Consider the following 17,511-nt stretch of genomic DNA (forward strand, 5'->3'; position numbering starts at 1 on the left):
GTGACTCCAAACTTCTCTGAGTGGAGTCCCCTAAGAGGAGGTGAAGACCTCTGCCTGCTCTCGGGCCTGCTTGCAAGCTCCCATGCCCAAGCAAAGAGAAAGAATAAAAAGAGAAGCAAAACAGACCTGGATTTTAACTGCTTTGTTTGGCTCTTAGGGGTGGTGAACTATTTCAGAGAGACAAATATTTATTGATCAACTCTATTTCTAGGCAACCTTGAGAAATAAAGACTTAAACCTTCAACCAGCTTCCGAGTTGGGGAATCAAGACACGATGAAATCACACCTCTCAGCTATGACTTGCCCAGCCCTGCAGGCACCTCTCAGTTCCTGCCTGACAGCACAACTCTCTTTCTTTAGCTTAAGTTCTACCTGATTGTCCTTCTCCTTCCTCTCCAGCTTCACTCTGCCTGCTTTGCTGCTGCCATTTCCTCCTTTTCCCTCAATGAGAAAATAAATGAAAGAAGGGTCTGCACCTTTTGCTTTCCAAGATTTCCCAGAGTTTGTTTCAGCTTCCAGAGCTTAAGCTATTAATGGCTTATTGAAGCACAAACTGACATCTGAACTGGAGGGATCCTTAGGGAACTCGAGTCCAATGCATCCTTTTTATGGATGAGAAAACCAATGTTCAGAAAGGCCAAGGGATGCCCTCGGGTTCTGGAGTTAGATGGTCGCAGGGCTGTAGATAGAATGCGGTTCCTCTGACCCCTCATCTAATGTTCTCTCCATTCTTGTTGGTTTCCAAACACAGGTGAGGAAAGGAAAGCCTGCCAGGGAGGTGACATGCCACGTCACACAGTTGCTCCTGGCAGAGGGACTTGACATTTGCTCATAAATGCACTCCTTCTGGTTTAGCATGCAGCTCCCTTTATAAAAGTGCTACTAGATAGAGACAGATATAGTGCCTCAAATACCCAATAGGCTCTGAAGTCTGCCTATAGCTCATAAAAATATAATTTTTGTCATAAACTTAACACATCACAAATGAACGACTGTGCTAGCTCTATTAAACATAAACTGACTGCTTAATGAGCAATGATTCCATTTCCTTTTTTAGAACTTGAAAGGCCTTTAAAGAAGAGTTTGGAAGACCCATGGTTTTGATGTGAAAAAAATCTGTCCAGAGATTTTGAATAGTTATCTTTTTTTTTTCTTCATAAATATTCTTGTAGTAAGCAGTTCATCCAGAATTAAGCATTGGCCATTCTTTCCAACTGTAGACCTCCCAGCACCCAAAGGTCTGAAGGGGTCTCTAGCAGCTTTGTTCAAGACTCTGAGGAGCAGGAGTTTTCATGTTTATTCTCTCTCTTCATTTCCATGCCTGTCTCTTCCTACTATTATCCACAGCTAGCCAACACAGAAAACCCTGAAAGAAGTTAAAGAGCTCACATAAGGGTCTGCCTAAAGGGACAGGGAAGGGTGAGGTTGTGGGTTGGGGTGGGCGGAAAGGGATGGGCTGAAAACATCAGATGAACTCCTTGAAGGTGCTTGGTATGGGGGTGCTGCTGATGAAATGGCAGGTATCCAGGTAGAGGGGCTGAAGGGTGAATGATAGTGGACAATGGCAGCAGTGCAATATAGGACTAGTAGAAAGGTTCCCCAGGATTGAGGGCTTGGGTAAGAATGGGCAGCTTTAAATCTGGGGAGACTGGAGGAGATTCTGAACTGCTGGGAAGCCATTAGTGTTATGATTGTGATGACACTCTCTTTCTGAAATCACAGCCAGGATGAGATGGAATGTTTGACAACTGTGTTGACCTTTCATATTAGGATGGTCATATGAGTAATGGGCCAAAGTAAGACTATTGAGGCTGGAGGGAGAGGGGAACTTAGTCCAGGGAAACAGTTTGGCTGGAATGATTTTGGTGCTGGAAACAGCAGTTTTCCGTGGAAGGCCCTTTTGTGGCTCTCTCTGGGCGAATGAAGTCATGTGTGGATGGAAACACACATGCACATGTATCAGAGCAAACTCATTAACCAGACAACATTTTAGCAAATAAGGAACATGCCCCAGTGAGTTGTAGGCAGCCCAAGGCATGAAACAGAACTAATTCAGCTGTGAATCCCCTTGAGGCCAAAGCCAGACTGTCTAGCTTCTGATTTTCTGGGTAAAGTCTGCTGGGGCCCCACTTAGCAAATCATAACTTCTCTGGCAATAGAAAAGGAAGTGACAATTGTTGGGTGTCTACCTTGTGTCAGGCTCTATGCTGGAGGCTTCATTCATTGATTTGTTCATCACTGATGGGTTGCTTTGTTAGTTCAAACAACATGTCCTGTGCCTCTCCTGCGTGCTGGGCAGGGTTCCTGCCCTCACTCCCCCCTTGTTTCTGGGGTCTGCATGGATTTCTAGCAGTAGGAACACCTGCTTTCCTTGGAAGCCTGGTATATAGGTATATAGGCCCCAGGATTTCCCCATTGCTGGATGAGGTTCTGCACTGTGGCTATGTGGCATGCTGCATGCTGATGGGCAGGCCTGGCAACGTGGGAGTGGGTATCCCTGGCTTGTGAGTTCTCTGCTTTAGGGCTAAGCAGCTGGACAGCTTGTTTCCCGCCTCTTACTGACCACCCTCTCTATTTTCCTAACTTCCTTCTAGACATCAATGCAGTCTCTGTGGAGTTTTGCTCCTCGAGTGGCCTGAACCCAGCAGCAGGGGCTGGAAGAGGAGGGTTTTTTGTTTGTTTTGCTTTTGTTACTGTTTTTAAACCCAAATACTTGGTTTTCATCACGGGGCAGTGTGAGCCAGATGGCTCGAAGGCTCGGCAGCTCTGTTTAGCTGATTTTCTAAGTCTTTGGGAAGGAGGGACAAGCTGCTGGCCGGCGGAGGGAAGCCCCTAATTGGGGATGGGACGGAAACTTGAGACAGCTTCGCAGGTGGCATCTTTAGGGAACGGGTACATGAAAGGCTGTGAAGCCTCAGAACATGGCTAACACATTCACACTTCATGGAAAAGCTGCAATTCCAAGCCAAAATTCATAGAAATGATTTTTGGATCATAGGCTTGTTACCCGAGTGACTACTCTGAGCTGAGGGGTAGGGGTTGTGTAAAGATATATAAGACCCGGGCTCTGCCCTGCAGAGATCCAGGACCGCGGCTCCTTGGGGCACATCAGGACGCTGGTGAGACTGATGAGACAAGGGACGTGCACCCATTGTCAAGGGCGTAGTGGAGGGATAATGAATCCCAACTGGGAGGGTCTTGGGTTAGCATCATGCTTGGCTGAGAGTTTAATTTCCCCTCGGTCAGCAGCTAGGCCCCCCTCTGCTTAGCACTGGGGCCTCACTTTCCTGCATCTCAGCCTCGGGGGTGTGCTTCTGGAAACCTGAGGGGAGAAGCATTTAGGATCCTGGTCTTGTGGGCAACCTGGTGGAAAACCAGAGCACAAAGAAGGATTTTGTTCTATAGGATTCCTGTTTTGTTCTCAGAGACAGCAAACCTTAAAACACGATTATACCAGCAGGTCAATATCCTCATGGGGCAGTGGGGAGCCAGGATAAATGCTCCCATTTTATAGAGGAAGAAATTGAATATAGTGGAAGCCAGTGGTAGCAGCACAGCCAGAACCCAGGTTCTTAATGCCTGTTTCACTCCCTTAAAGAAGGCAAAACATATGATCTAGAAAAGTGCATCAAGGTCATATAAAAGGTGAAATTAAAGAAATATGGAAATAAAAAGTAATTTTATGTCATATCCAAGTTGCATGAATATTAACTTCCACATTGAAAGAGAGGAGGAGGACTCTCTGTCCTCAGCTTTTAAATACTGGTGACCAGGCCTAAGGAGGGAGGGTGCCCAGCAGGGAGAATGGTAGGGAGAACAGGCGAATGCAAAATTGTAGAGCAGTAGCTCATGTGACTGAGTGCCCAGCACAAGCCTTGGACGTGGCCGATGCTCGAGAAATGTACTTTCTTTCCTTCACAGAGGGATGAAGGACCCCCTGCCCTCCCACCCCCAAAGGGCCTCGACACAGTCAGAATAGAGTAATGGACAGTTAGTGTGTGCTCCAGTGTCCATACATAATGACACACTTGGCTTTGGACTGAGACTCTCTCCACAGCTTTTAGCTTTATGATTTATTTGTATGTGTATAGTTATATACGACAGATTGGGAAAAAAATCGAGGAGACAAATGGATTTGCTTTTCTCAGCATCCTCTTATTGCAAGTCAAACATCTTGAGTAGCTCCCTTTCCTCGACTCCCCCATTTCTACCCACATAGGATTGGAAGCCTGCGGGGGATGGGGTGGGGATGGGCTTGCAAGAAGGTAAATACCATTTTTTTAGTTTCTGCTGTTAACTAGGAACTGTTTTTAGCTGTTGTGTGTATGATCTTATTCTCTTTTCAAATAGCCATCTTATTATTATTACTATTTATTTTTTATAGATGAGGAAACTGAGGCTCCAAGAGGATTATAAATTACCCATGGCCATTGAACTAAAATACATTGAAACTGAGACATAAACTCAAAGCTATTGCTTTTTATACCATTTCGTACTAACTCTGTACTAGGATCTGGGAAATTCTGGTTCTGTAACTGACGGTGCCTGTATGGAGTGGGAGGTCACAGCCATCAGGACAGAGAATAACACGCCAAGTGTGAAAGGACAAGAAGGCCTTACCCCAGACAATAATGAAACCTAACATTTGTATTGTGCTTTACAGTTTTCATAACACTTCATGTGAATTTCCCATTTTATAGATAAGAATACAGAGGCTTGCAGTTTAATTCAAGAACACACAGCCAGTAAATGGCAAAACTGGGCCTCAGACTCAGAACTTCTGACTTTAAATTCAGTTCTAGTATCACACAGGGCCCGTTCCACATACTCAGCCACGTGGACAAAGGAAGGACTGTGGCTGAGTTAGGTGTGATGCTCTGTGCATATGGTGACTCTGGCCAGATTTGATGGGTCTTCTGATGTTCATCCATCTCTCGGTTTCATGAGAAGCCTGGCTCCTAATTGCTTGGCAGAATCACTGGGCAATACATGGTTACTGACTGCCTGAGGCAATGTATGGCTCAGTCTTGGATTTGTGTAAAGCCTTTGATTGCAAACTTTTGTTGGATGCTCAGAATCACACAAGCTAAGAAAAAGGGAACTTTACTTAAATGCTTCATCCTCTGGGTTTTCATGTAGAAAAGTGACAGAGTTGATAGCTGTAAAAACGTCTGGTTACAGGAAAGAAAATTCTCCTCTAATCAGTGCCTGGCTATTGTGTGTTCCTGACATGGCATGGGATGGACAGAGCCAAGATATTTGGAAAATGACAACTCTTTTGCAACATCCTAGGCAAACCTCTTTCTGTAAGAGGATACTATTCCCCCACACCACACTCATGCTCTGCAATGTCTCCCTCCACTTGTTGAAACTCTTTCGGGGCAGAGGGAAAAGCAAGGAGAACTCTAAGTCTAGTATTGAGGAGTTCCACTGTCTCTAAATCTGTCATCTCTTTTATTGGTTGAACTGGGGTGGCAAGCCTGCACAAGCCCCAGTGGTAGCCAGCCTCCCTGGGGCCGGTCCAGAACAGAAAGCAGCATTCTGCAGAAGGCACTTTTTCAGATTGAGAAAATCAAATCAAATCTTGATCTCCTCTTGTGATGATTTTACAGAAATCAAACTGCATGACAGATACCCAGATAAACAGAAGTTTGCAGTCAAGCAAGTTCTGGGATGGAACTGATTAGTAGATTTTTAATGGGTATTAGCTTGATAGTCACTCACCAGGAGTAGCTTCCAGATAGACCAAAACCATGCATATGTGCACCCATACTGATGCACACCAACACCTAGGTGGCAGGTATATAAGGGGACCCTGACAATCTCCCAATAGCAGAGTTTAGTATCCAGCCTTAACTCATCTCAGGAACTTTTGACTTTCTTCACAGAGCAAGGCTTCATGAGTTGTCGGATGCTTTGCAAATCCCAAGGAAGAGGAGGAGGTGAAGGAAGATTCTGGGGCTTTAGCAGTGGATCAGCCATGGCATCTGGTGGGAGCTGGAGACGGAGCACCAGTTTTTCCTGCTTGAGCTACCATGGTGGTGGCAGAGGGGGCTTTGGTGGAAGCGGCTTTGACAGCTTGAGTCTTCTTGGCCTGGGAGGGTCCAATAGCATCTTCAGTAATGTGGCTAGAGGTGGTGAAGGCTTTTGCTCCAATAGTGGAGGAGCTTTGGAGGAGGCAGCAGTTTTGGAGGTGGCTGTGGGTTTGGAGGAGGCAGTGGCTTTGGTGGACGTCGCTTTGGAGGTGATGATAGCTTTGGACATTTGGGAGTCCTGGTGTCTCCAGACCTGAAGGATTCCCTGGCAGAGGCATCCATGAAGTTTCTATCAACCAGAGCCTCCTCCACCTCTCAACATGAAAGCTGACCCAGAGATCCAGAATGTGAAGTCTCAAGAGCAGAAGCAGATCAAAACTCAATGACAAATTTGCCTCCCTCATTGGCAAGGTGAGTCAGGAGAAGCTGGTTCCTTCTGATGCTCAAGAAGCTGATCGAAAAGGAAATGCCAGACTTGTTTCATTTAGGAGCCATTGGTCTAGACATAATAACCCAACTTCCACTGAGGATGCTGGCATCATGGATTGCATTTTCCAAAACGGTCTGCTGTGAAGAATGCTTTGTCCTTTTGGCTTTAATGTTTGAGTCCAAATAAATAATAATTATGAAAAAATCTGAAAATCATAAAAAAAAAACCTCTTATATAGGCCAGTTATGGACCAACTAGTTCATGCTGCATGACAGATGGTTTTGGAAGGGATTGGTAAGACATCATCTTCTGAGACAGTCTTTCCTTCCTTAGAAGTTATTACTCTATTAAATTCTGGGAAGCTGAACCTCAAATATCTGCTTGGGAATGAATGAAATTCCAGCCTTCAAGAGACACATTCCCAGTTTTGTGACCCATAAAGTCTTTATTGGTGTCGCGTAGGAGCATTATTGGATTTTCTCCTCTTTTATGGCAAGTGAGCCTGTCTAAGAAATTTACAAGGCTCTTAAAAACCAGGCCGAGGAGGAGCCCTGCCCTCCAGGACTCTCACACTCAGCATCCGTAGGCATAGCACCAGCAAATGCTTGCTTTTGGTTTTCCCCAGAATTTCTGGGACATTTGCTGGGAATTCAACTATGATGGGGAGGGAAATGGCCTGGAGTCTTGGGAGCAGTTGCAAACAAAATAGTGGGCAGTGAAGTAGGAAAGAGTTCTCCGCATGGACAGGGCCAGATGTCACACTAGGAATCAATACAACTTTCCAAGAGTGAAGGCAGGGAGATTAGCTAGTGAGGATGAAGCCTCATAGACTTTTCTAAGCTCTGAAGATGGATCCAGCAGACACCAGGTAGTGTGGCTTGCTAGGGTGGAGAGCGTTCTGTGGAGCTGTTGGGTTCTCCTTTTGGTCATGGCAGGTGCTGTGCCTGGAGCAGGAGAACCAGGTGCTGCAGACTAACTGGGAGCTGCTGCAGCAGATGGATCCTGGCACCCATACCACCAACCTGGATCCCATCTTCCAGCTGTGCATCAACCAACTGAAGATCTAGGCAGATGGGCTCACTGCAGAAAAGACATCCAAAGAGTCAGAGCTGAACAACATGCAGTACCTTGGGGAGGATTTTAAGAAAGAGTAGGTGGCCGAGTAAACACTGAGGGCAGTAAACGTTCGTGAGCCAGCAGATCATTCCCCACCCCCCAAAACCAGTCATCTCCCAGTTGCTTCCTTGGAACAAAGAGGAGAGGCATCCAGATTGGTGTTGATTATGTGTGAGGAGGATATTTAAGGCTCAAGAGATCATATTTTTTCCAAGTGTGAGAGTTAATCTATAGAAAACCATCCTCATTTGGAATATCATAGTTTCAACTTAGACATTTGAAGACTGTTTAATATTCCCAGAGAATGGGGTACTTGGGAGTGAATCCAGCAAGAAAACCAAAGTTGAAAAGAAAAGTAAACAAAACAAAACAAAAAAAGGAAACAAAACAAAAAAAGAAAAGTAAACAAAACAAAACAAAACAAAAAACAAAAAAAAAAAAAAGAAAAGTAACAAAAGCCAAACTAAAAATAATGTAACTGCTCTGTTCTCTAGGTTCCAACAGGTATGAGGATGAAATCAACAAGCGTACGGCTGCTGAGAAGGAATCTGTGACACTCAGAAAGGTGAGCAAGAGAGTGACATGGCTGGGGTGCAAATGGGGGTGCTTCAGAACCCCATTGTGCCAAAACAGACAGACTGAAACACAACTGTGAGCGAATGCACCAGTAGCCAGAGAAAGGGATGAGGCATGTCTTTGGTTGGTTCTCTTGGAAACAAAAGGTGTCTCAGTGGTTCAAGCTTCTGGTGGCAATTTTCAAAGATGTTCTGTAAATTTTCTAGAGCATTTCTTCATCATTAATCACATAAGGCCTGTAATGGATCATGAAAAATGCAAACCCAGAGGCACTTTATTCTTCAAAAGAGCTGAGGAGGAGTGGGACTTCCTTTAGAATGTCTGCTTAATGATGTTGTTGGTTGTGCTGACGAAGGTTTGAGTTTGAAGGCCAAGAGCCTGGATTCTCAGCCTGGTTCCTGCAGATGCTTTGGTGTACAATTCAAAGAAATTCAGGAGAGGCTGGATGGACAGACAGGATGGGAGAGTTGAGGACTTGGCAACCCACAGAAGCCACTGACATCAAATACTGGGGAAATTCTGTCTCAAAAAGGGGTAGGGAATGGTTGAAAATCTTGGTCCCACCAGAGCTCTGGTGGTCCTGGGTGGTGTGAGCAGTGAATGTGGGCATGGGGCCTCATTAACAATGTGGCTGATGAGATCCCATGGGGATGTGGCTCACCTGGAGGTGCCTGGGATGTTGGAGGGAAGCTGACAGGGATTGGGGGTGGAGGAGCATGGCAGATAGAGGGTGGGCCTTGGCAGGGATGATCCAGGGTGTGTGCGTGGTGTTGGCAGGAATGTCACCAGAGTCCCCGGACCGCTGCTGCAGGACATGGACAATGCCTAGCCTATGTGATCAAGGTAGAGCTCCAGGCTAAGGTGGACATGATGAACCATGAGCTGGAGTTCATGAAGCTCCTCTTTGATGCACATAGGAGGCTGCCCCTGGGAAGACCCTTGCTTCCCACCCCTCTTCCCAAAGGAAAGTCCCTCCTAGCTGGCAGCATAAATGGGGTTCATGGACAAGCAAATTTCAACTTGCCATCATTCCAGGTCAGAGGAGGGCTTCCAGCTCATACGTCTTGTGGGAGAGGAACTTTCTCGTCTGATGTCACAGGAAGTACAGCTCAGGAAACTCCAGGACAACCTCCCCTCACTCCATCCTGAAATGCCCAGCTCCCTTTAGGAAAAGACCTGCCCCATTCCTCTCCCTATTCCCAACATACTTCAGAGGACAAAATGTGTTTTATTTCCACACACACACACACACACACACACACACACACACACACACGATTTCTGAACCGGCAAGTAAGATATAAGGTGTTTGCTTCTTTCTGGGGGCACTTAATTGGCACAGGAAGTGAAGGCTGTTAACCAGAAGGCTCAGAAATACTGAATCCCTTCCCCTAATTCTCAGGACAATGGCATGGGCCTGGGAATGGGAGGTTATCTCCTTGGTAATCCCACCCAGTCTAGGCTTAGTCTGAGAGCCTGTGTGTTTCCCTAAACACCGGGTGGGGGATGCCCCTCACTGTCTTTGGTTGTGGGCAGGGAAGCCAAGGCCAGACATCCCTGTGCATGTAGGAGCTGCCCCAGGTGCAACCAACACCGTCCTGTCCATGGACAACGACTGGGACCTGGATGTGGACAGCATCATGGCCGAGGTCAAGGCCATTCACCAACCCTCAGAGAGGGCAGGCTGAGGCCTTTGTCAGTGCTAGCAGCATCCCAGGTGACGTGACCTGGCTGAAGCACCTGGAAGGGGAGGAGCCACCAGCATGCCAGGGTGACTGTTGCCACTCAAAAGTGAGTCCTGGTTCATGTGCACCAGAGACAATGAAGTGACTCCAGAATTTTGAGAAGAGAAAGTGTTTATTTAATAGAGGCCTCTTGAAGACAGGAGGATAGTTCCTCAAATCTGTCTCCCCAAATTGGAGAAACTTGCAATGTTTTATAGTAATCAAACAAAGACAGGTGGGTCCTGGTGGTGAGATTGGAGACAGTCTAATCTCTGAGTAGGCATAGATTGATTATGTGCCTAGCTCATTTGAAATTTGAGGTTTAGCCCATATTACATATCAGGCCTGGGCCAACTCTGATTAGAACTGTCTTGTTCTGGGCTGAATCATATTACTTCATTAATAAACACTGAGGGGCTACAGGAGTATCAGACTTTAGGGTTGCCAAACAAGATAAGTTATCTCATTACTGTCCAGTTACAGGGGAAAGATTATGCAGTTTTAGAATATAGCATCATCAGCAAAGAAGCAAGTCATCTGGGTTACAGTTCAGTGAGTTACAACAGTTACAGATAATTGCTTCCGGCTACACCACAATATATCAGAAAGTTAGAAAGCATTTAGATAATGATTTGATGACTTTAATCATATTTGTTAGTGCTTGGTCACATAATCAGAGGAGCCGCTTTGTTCAGCCTGTTGCAAGAGGAAGTGGAATGATTTCAGTTGAAGCAGAGCTGGTGGGGAAGGAGGGAGGGTCTTTCTAAGCTGAAGTTTCACAGTGCAGCTTCATTTTTAAATTTCTGGTGTGGTACTGATTCTGAATATTAAACTCACCAATAAGGACTTAAATACAAAAACAGATTACAAAGTCACAAGCGAATTTGACTTTGGGTTATTTTGGATCAGTGATGCAAATATTCATTTTTCTCAGAGCGAAGATTGGAGCTGGATTGGGATGCAAAGTGGGGTTTAAGTGTGGAGGCCTGTCACCTCCTCTGAGGCCTGGCAGCTTAGGGGAAAGTGGAATCTGCAAGCCCTGGTAGCTGGTTTTAGAGGCTAAACATATACACAGGACCTAAGTGCTTGGCCACAAGTTATTTTCTCTCTGCTCCTGAGGTCTGGTGGCAGAGTGTAAGTAGCGGAGAGCAGTACTGCCTCATGGGGCAGCGTGTGAGGTGGAGGCAGGAAGAAGCAGTCAGAACTTTCACGGTAACATCACTCCCTCTGCAGCTCTTCAAACATGGCATCCAAGGCTGGCTTTGGAGGCCATTGACCTGGAGGTGAAGGGTTCAGTTTTGGAGGAAGAGGAGGCAGTAATGGCTCTGGAGGCAGAGGGTCCCGCTCCAGAAGAGGCAGTGGAGGAGGCTACCTCTCAGGTCATTTTGGGGGCAAGGGATGCCCATGTACAGTTTGTGAACTATCTTCTCTCCAAATAGGATAGAGCCAGTGACACCCACTGTCCTCTGGGGGGAAAGAATCTTCGTTGTCCAGGTCACGCAGCCTCGCCACGGTTTTAATGTTCTTCGTGCTTCCAGCCATGCCCCTACTCCCTGCCTCTCCTGGCCTCCCATTGCCCATTTGGTGGTTCTATTCCAGAGAGATATTCCATTGAGGACGCCTGGAAGCCTGTTGATTCCATCACCAAGCATGCACATTTCCCCTGGGAGTGTCCCGAGGGAAGCATGTTTCTTGTGTACCTAGCTCCTCTTTGACTTTGCATTTAAAATTCCATGGTCTTGCTGTCTGCACAATAAAATTTTATTCAGGATAAAAAGGAATGAAGTGCTTATATAAATTACAGCACAGATGAACCTTGAAAACATTATGTTAAGTGAAAGAGACCAGACACAAAATATGAGTCTATTTATTTGAAATATCCGGAATAGGCAAATCCATGGAGGCAGGAAGTAGATTAACAGCTGCTAGGGACTGGCAGAAGGGAGAGCGGGAGGCAATCGCTTAATGGGGTTTCCTTTAGGTAATGAAAATATTTGGGAACTAGTTGGTGGTGATGATTGTACAACATTGTAAATGTACTAAATGCCACTGAATTGTACACATTTAAGTAGCTAAGATGGTAAGCTTTATGTTAAGTGTATTTTAACAAAATAAAAAAATAAATGAGATAAAGCAATGATCCTTATTTTCCCCTTTATTGGGAAAGCTCTTCTGCTGCTTATTATTATTATTATTTCTAACTGCTTGGGGACCTTCTGCATGCCCTTTCTCAATAATGAGACCCCTGGGAACTTCTCTTCATTTCTCAAGAAGTCAGACAACCTGGGGACCTTCTGGTGCCCTCCACTGTCCATACCCGAGACATGTGGGACCTTTGGAGTGCCGTCCCCTTTCAATGTGTGAGATCAATTGGGGATCCCTAGATCCTCTCCCGACTCAATAACAGACCACCTAGGGACCATCTGCATTCCCTCCCCTCTCAATAACTGAGATCAGCTTCTGGTTTGAAACAATAATTTCAAGTCCTTAAGCCTTGCTTGGTAGCCAAGTTGGTGTCTTTATTGCCTAATTAAAGGGTAATAGTGCTACCAGCATTATCATTATTATTATTATGAGGATTATTATCAAGTAAATGGCCAGAGTGTGTGGAGTGAGAAGCAGTAACCTTGGGGGCTCAGGTTTCAAGGGCCGCTCTGCCACTTTGTCCCCTGCTTGGCCCCAGTGGAGCTCCCAGGCTAGCACTGGCTCTGGAGTCCAGTGGTACTGAACTGGGAAGGGGGATTCATCACTTCTCTGCTTTGAGCTCTGTTCTGAGCACTTAGGGGAGGGATGATGGCCAGGAGGAGGAGGAGGAGCAGAGCTCCTGCTTTCAAGCACCTCCAAGGCTTCTAGGGAGGCAGATTCATTCATTCAACTGTCATTTACTGAGCATCTACCATGTGCTAGACTCTGTCCTTGACACTGTACACAGAGGTGAACAAGACTGACCCCTGCTGCTCTCTGTCTATAGGGAAGGCAGACAAGTAGATGTGGAATTAGAGTACAGTGAGATAGGTGCTGTCTCAGGGAAGCACATCAGGACAAGGCACCCATATTGGGAAGAGAGGGGAGACTTCCGTGCTGAAGGGCCCTCTAACCTGAAACTTGAGATCTGAGAGATGAGGAGTTAGCCAGGGCATAGGGAGTGTTCTAGGTAGAAGTGCTAAAGCCCCAAGGACCATAGCAGGGCTCGGCACACAGTAGGTGCTCAGTAAATAATTGTTGCGTGAATAAAAAGGAGGTGGAGAAGAACTTGGCTCCATGGGCTCTTCTGACGGAAGTGCAGTCTGGCTGGAGCTTTGGATGGCAAAGCGGCAGAAGCAGTGGGTGGTGCCAGACCGTGAGATGAGGGGCCTTCTGGACAGGATGACCAGTGGGTTCCTGTTTGCCTGGACTTCCCCAGTTTTAAAAACAAAACTCCTGAGCCCTGAGAACCCCTTTAGTCCCAGGCAAACTAGGACAGTTGTCATCCCACTTCTGGGTCACCTCAAGAGATTTAGACTGCATCCTATGGCTTTCAGCAGTGGAGTGATATAGTGGCAAGGGTGCTTACCTGGAAGACAAACAGTGGCTGAGCCTACTGGTTGTCCTATTGCCTTTCTCCTCTCCTTCTACAGGAATAGAAATTGTAGATGGGCACAGGGACCCCCACCCAAAGACTACATTTCCCAGCCTCCCTTGCCAAAAATGTGGCCATGAAACTACGTTCTGGACAATGGGATGTAAGTTGAAATGATACCATGCTCCCAAATGTGTCTGTAAAAGGCAGAGCCCCTGAAAGTGGGTTCAGGCTCTTCTGAAAATAGTGTGGGGACTTACCGGAGGAAGTTTTAAAAACACAAGCTCTGGCCCCACCCCAGATCTTTACAGTAAGAATTTCGAGGTGGGGAAAATGGTTTGTTTTAAAAATATTCCAGGCAGAAACGGTTAAAAGCATGGCCTCTGTATTTGTGCTGCCTGGCTTCGATTCCTGGGTCTAGATCTGGGACCTCGTGCAAATGATTTAAACTCTCCGTGTCTCGGTTTCCTTATCTGTGTAAACCAGTAACAGAGAGGTAACAGGAAACATTCTAAACATTTGGAAATGAAACAACATACTTCTAAAGAATTCATGGGTCAAAGAGGAAGACTCCAGGGAAATTTAAAAAGAAAACAGTGAAGTGAGTGAAAATGAAAATACAACAGATCAAAATTTGTGGTGCACAGCTAAAGCAGTGCGGAGAGGAAATTTGTAGCATTAAGTGTATATATTAGAAAAAAGGAAATGCCCTAAATCAACTATTGAAACTCCCACCTCAAAACCCCCTAAGCAAGCAGAAGGAAGGAAATAAAGATGAGAGCAGAAATCAATAAAGTTGAAAACAGAAAAACAATGCAGAAAATTAATGAAGCCAAGAGCTGGTTCTTCGAAAAAGTTTGATAAAATTGATAAACCTTATATTTTGGGGCCCTGCCCTTTCTGGCCTGTGCATCCTTGGCTCTGTCCTCAGGGTCACTTTTCCTTCATTTTGTCCCATCTCTATCCTTTTCAGTCCAAGTGCCTTCTGGCATAAAATTCTCAAAAATTTTGGTCTTCCATAGATGTTGAGAGGATTCATGCTATTAGACACAAGGACCCTCCTCAGATACTTCCAGGAGAGCTCCATCTCTGTTTCTGACTTCTGCCAAGATGGTCGATGGGATCCATACGTCACACGCCTAGTCTTTTTAGCAAATGGTTGTCTGGCCACACCTCGGTTCTGTTTCCACAGCATGCTATCTGGAAAGCCTAAAAATTCTACAAATCAAGTGTCAATTGCTTTTTGCTGAACAGTTCATTCCTCAGTGCATCTCTTTCCTCTCTTATTTTACTATAAGCAGCCAGGAGAAACCAGGCTGCATCTTCCACACCTCCACACGTGGAAATCTCAGCTGCATATCCAAGCTCATAGCTTACACGTTCTACTTTCTACCCCCCACCCCAAGGCTGGAACACAATTCAGCTAAGTTTTCTGCCACTTTATAACAAAGATTGCCTTTCCTTCATTGTTCAATAAGACATTCATAATTTCCTTCTCAGCCCTCATCAGTAGTTCTTTAACATCCATATTTCTACCCACAGTCTCTTTGAGGCACTCTAGGCTCTTTCTATTTTCTATCCTCAACATTCTTCCAGCCTCTGGCCATTACCCAATTCCAAAGCCACCACTTCCATATTTTTAGGTATTTGTTACAGCAACACCCAACTCCCTGATACAAAATCTGTATTAGTTTCATAGAGCTGCCATGACAAAGTACCACCAGCTGGGTGACTTAAAATAACTGATATTTATTCTCCTACAGTTCTGGAGGCTAGGGGTCTGAAATCAAGGTTCAAGTTTTAGCTGTCTTCTTACATTGCTCTAGCAGGGGTAGGGGTGAGGGTGCTGCCTCGTCACTGCCAGGTGGGGGTAGAAGTCCAGGCTCCCCACAAGGCCTCAGTTGACAACTGAGGCAGGGGCTCCTTGTCACCAATGGGCAGAGTAGGTGTCCAGGTTCCCCACAAGGCCTCCTGTGATCCTTATTGCTCCCCATGGCCTCTAGTGACACCATGGGAGGAGGTGACCTTGTCACTGCTGGGCAGTGGTGAAAGTCCTGACTCTCCACTATCCTCCTCTGAGGCCACCCCAGGGGTAAAGCGGAGAGGGGCCTTGATACTGCTGGGTGAGTATGGAAGTCGGGGTCCCCCATGTGGTCTCCACTGACACCAGGTGGGTCTGGGGCTTGTGGTCACCTGGTGGGATGACTTTCTCAGCTCCCTACTTGGCCTCCCTGATGCCACCCAGTCGGGGGTGGGGGGACAATAGGGTCAGCTCATTAAAGCCTGGTAAGGGTGGGAAGTCCAGGCCCCACTCAACCTTTGCTGGTGTGGGTGGGGAGAGGACCCCAGTTTTACCCTGTGGCTTTTGGCATGAACAGAGTGGTTATTGTCTAGACGTTTTCCGTCTTGCTAGGGTTGCCCCTTTCTTGGTTCTTTGACTAGAGATCTGTGCCCATTGGTGGCTTCTTCGGCTTCAAGTGTGGAATATAGGAGAAAAAAGAAAAGCCAGGGAACCTGAGGTCCTTGGCTGGTGTAACATCTTCTCTCCTTTCAGAGTCTTCTTATGTTTGTTTTCTATATGATGTTCAGGTTTTCAGTTGTAATGAGTGTGAGAAATAGGGAAAAGTCTGCCTACATTTTTTTCCCCTGGAAGTGGAAGTCTTACATTTTCTTTTATAATTTGATTTTATTGCTCCTGGAGGTGATTTCCTGCCTCCTTGTGCTGAAACAGTGAGAAGGGCCGGCCCCAGAGGCCTGGACAGGGACTAGGGCAGGACGCCTCTCTGGCAGGTGGGACTGACCATAACTGGGTGAAGATTAGATGAGGGTTTGTTCAGCTGTGTTGAGTTTCCCAGAGGGCAGTGGCAGGATGTGAAGTGTGAGGGGCCCACTATTTAAAAACCCACTCAGGAGACTTTTAAAGACAGCTGCTAGGGAACTTGGGGAATGATTTCAAGAGACACCTAAGTCTTTCTGCTGCCTCTTTGCGTCCCGGTGAGTCCCTCACCCTGTGATCCTGGGGCGTGGGTGGAGAGGACCCAGAGGGAGCACGGGACCTGGGTCTTGCCCTTGGAAATGTCCTGGCTGTTGGGGAAGACAGACATACCCACAGAGCATGGCTGGAGACACCGAATTAGAGCAAACGAGGGGATGAGAGCGCTTCTGTTTAGATTGGTTGGGTGGGAGGCCAGCCTGAAAGGAGTGGCTGGATTGGCACAAATGACCAGAGGAGGTTTCCCTGGGGTGTGCCTGTAGCAGGTTCACAGGAGGAAGGCCAGGGCCTGGAAGATGGGAAGTGAAAGCTACATGAAGAGAGGGGCTGGTTGCTCCTTAGCACCCCCACACCACATGGCAGACACTTCAGGGGCAACCTCAAAGCCCGTAACACATGGCAGTTGTAATTTTGCGAGAAATGGGTCTGAATCACATCTGTCCTGAAGTTGGTGAGCCAGCAGGTGTCAGTTAGGGAGCGATGCTGGGGTAACACACAGCTTCCTTATGAAGACGGCACTTAGAAAAAAAACTTTGTTTCAGTGAAAAAAGACAGAAAAGAATGCCAAGTGCCATTGCTGGTAATGAAACTGAGAGGGTCTAAGAAAATGATTATTCTTAACTAGAAAATAGCTGTTTTGTATAAAAAAAGACAGGAGGTTGAATTTGGCATTGCTTAGTCCAAAAGTACTAGGGACACATCATAACCTCTCTATAGAAATAGGAAAGAGGGGTTGGCAAATGGTCACTCAAGCATTCTGATGAGTGAAATAATTGCATTTTAATGGAGGAAATGATATACTATGTGTTCTAGTTTGCTAATGCTGCGGGGGTACAAAACACCAGAAATGGATTGGGTTTTATAAAAGGAGGTTTATTTGGTTACACAGGTACAGTCTTAAGGCCATAAAGTGTCCAAGGTAAGGCATCAACAATCGGGTATCTTCACTGGAGGATGGCCAGCGGCATCCAGAAAACCTCTGTTAGCTGGGAAGGCACGTGGCTGGTGTCTGCTCCAGAGTTCTGGTTTCAAGGTGGCTTTCTCCCAGGACATTCCTCTCTAGGCTTCAGCTTCTCTCC

This window comes from Choloepus didactylus, chromosome 8 (assembly GCF_015220235.1).
Source record: "Choloepus didactylus isolate mChoDid1 chromosome 8, mChoDid1.pri, whole genome shotgun sequence".
NCBI classification, from domain to species: domain Eukaryota; kingdom Metazoa; phylum Chordata; class Mammalia; order Pilosa; family Megalonychidae; genus Choloepus; species Choloepus didactylus.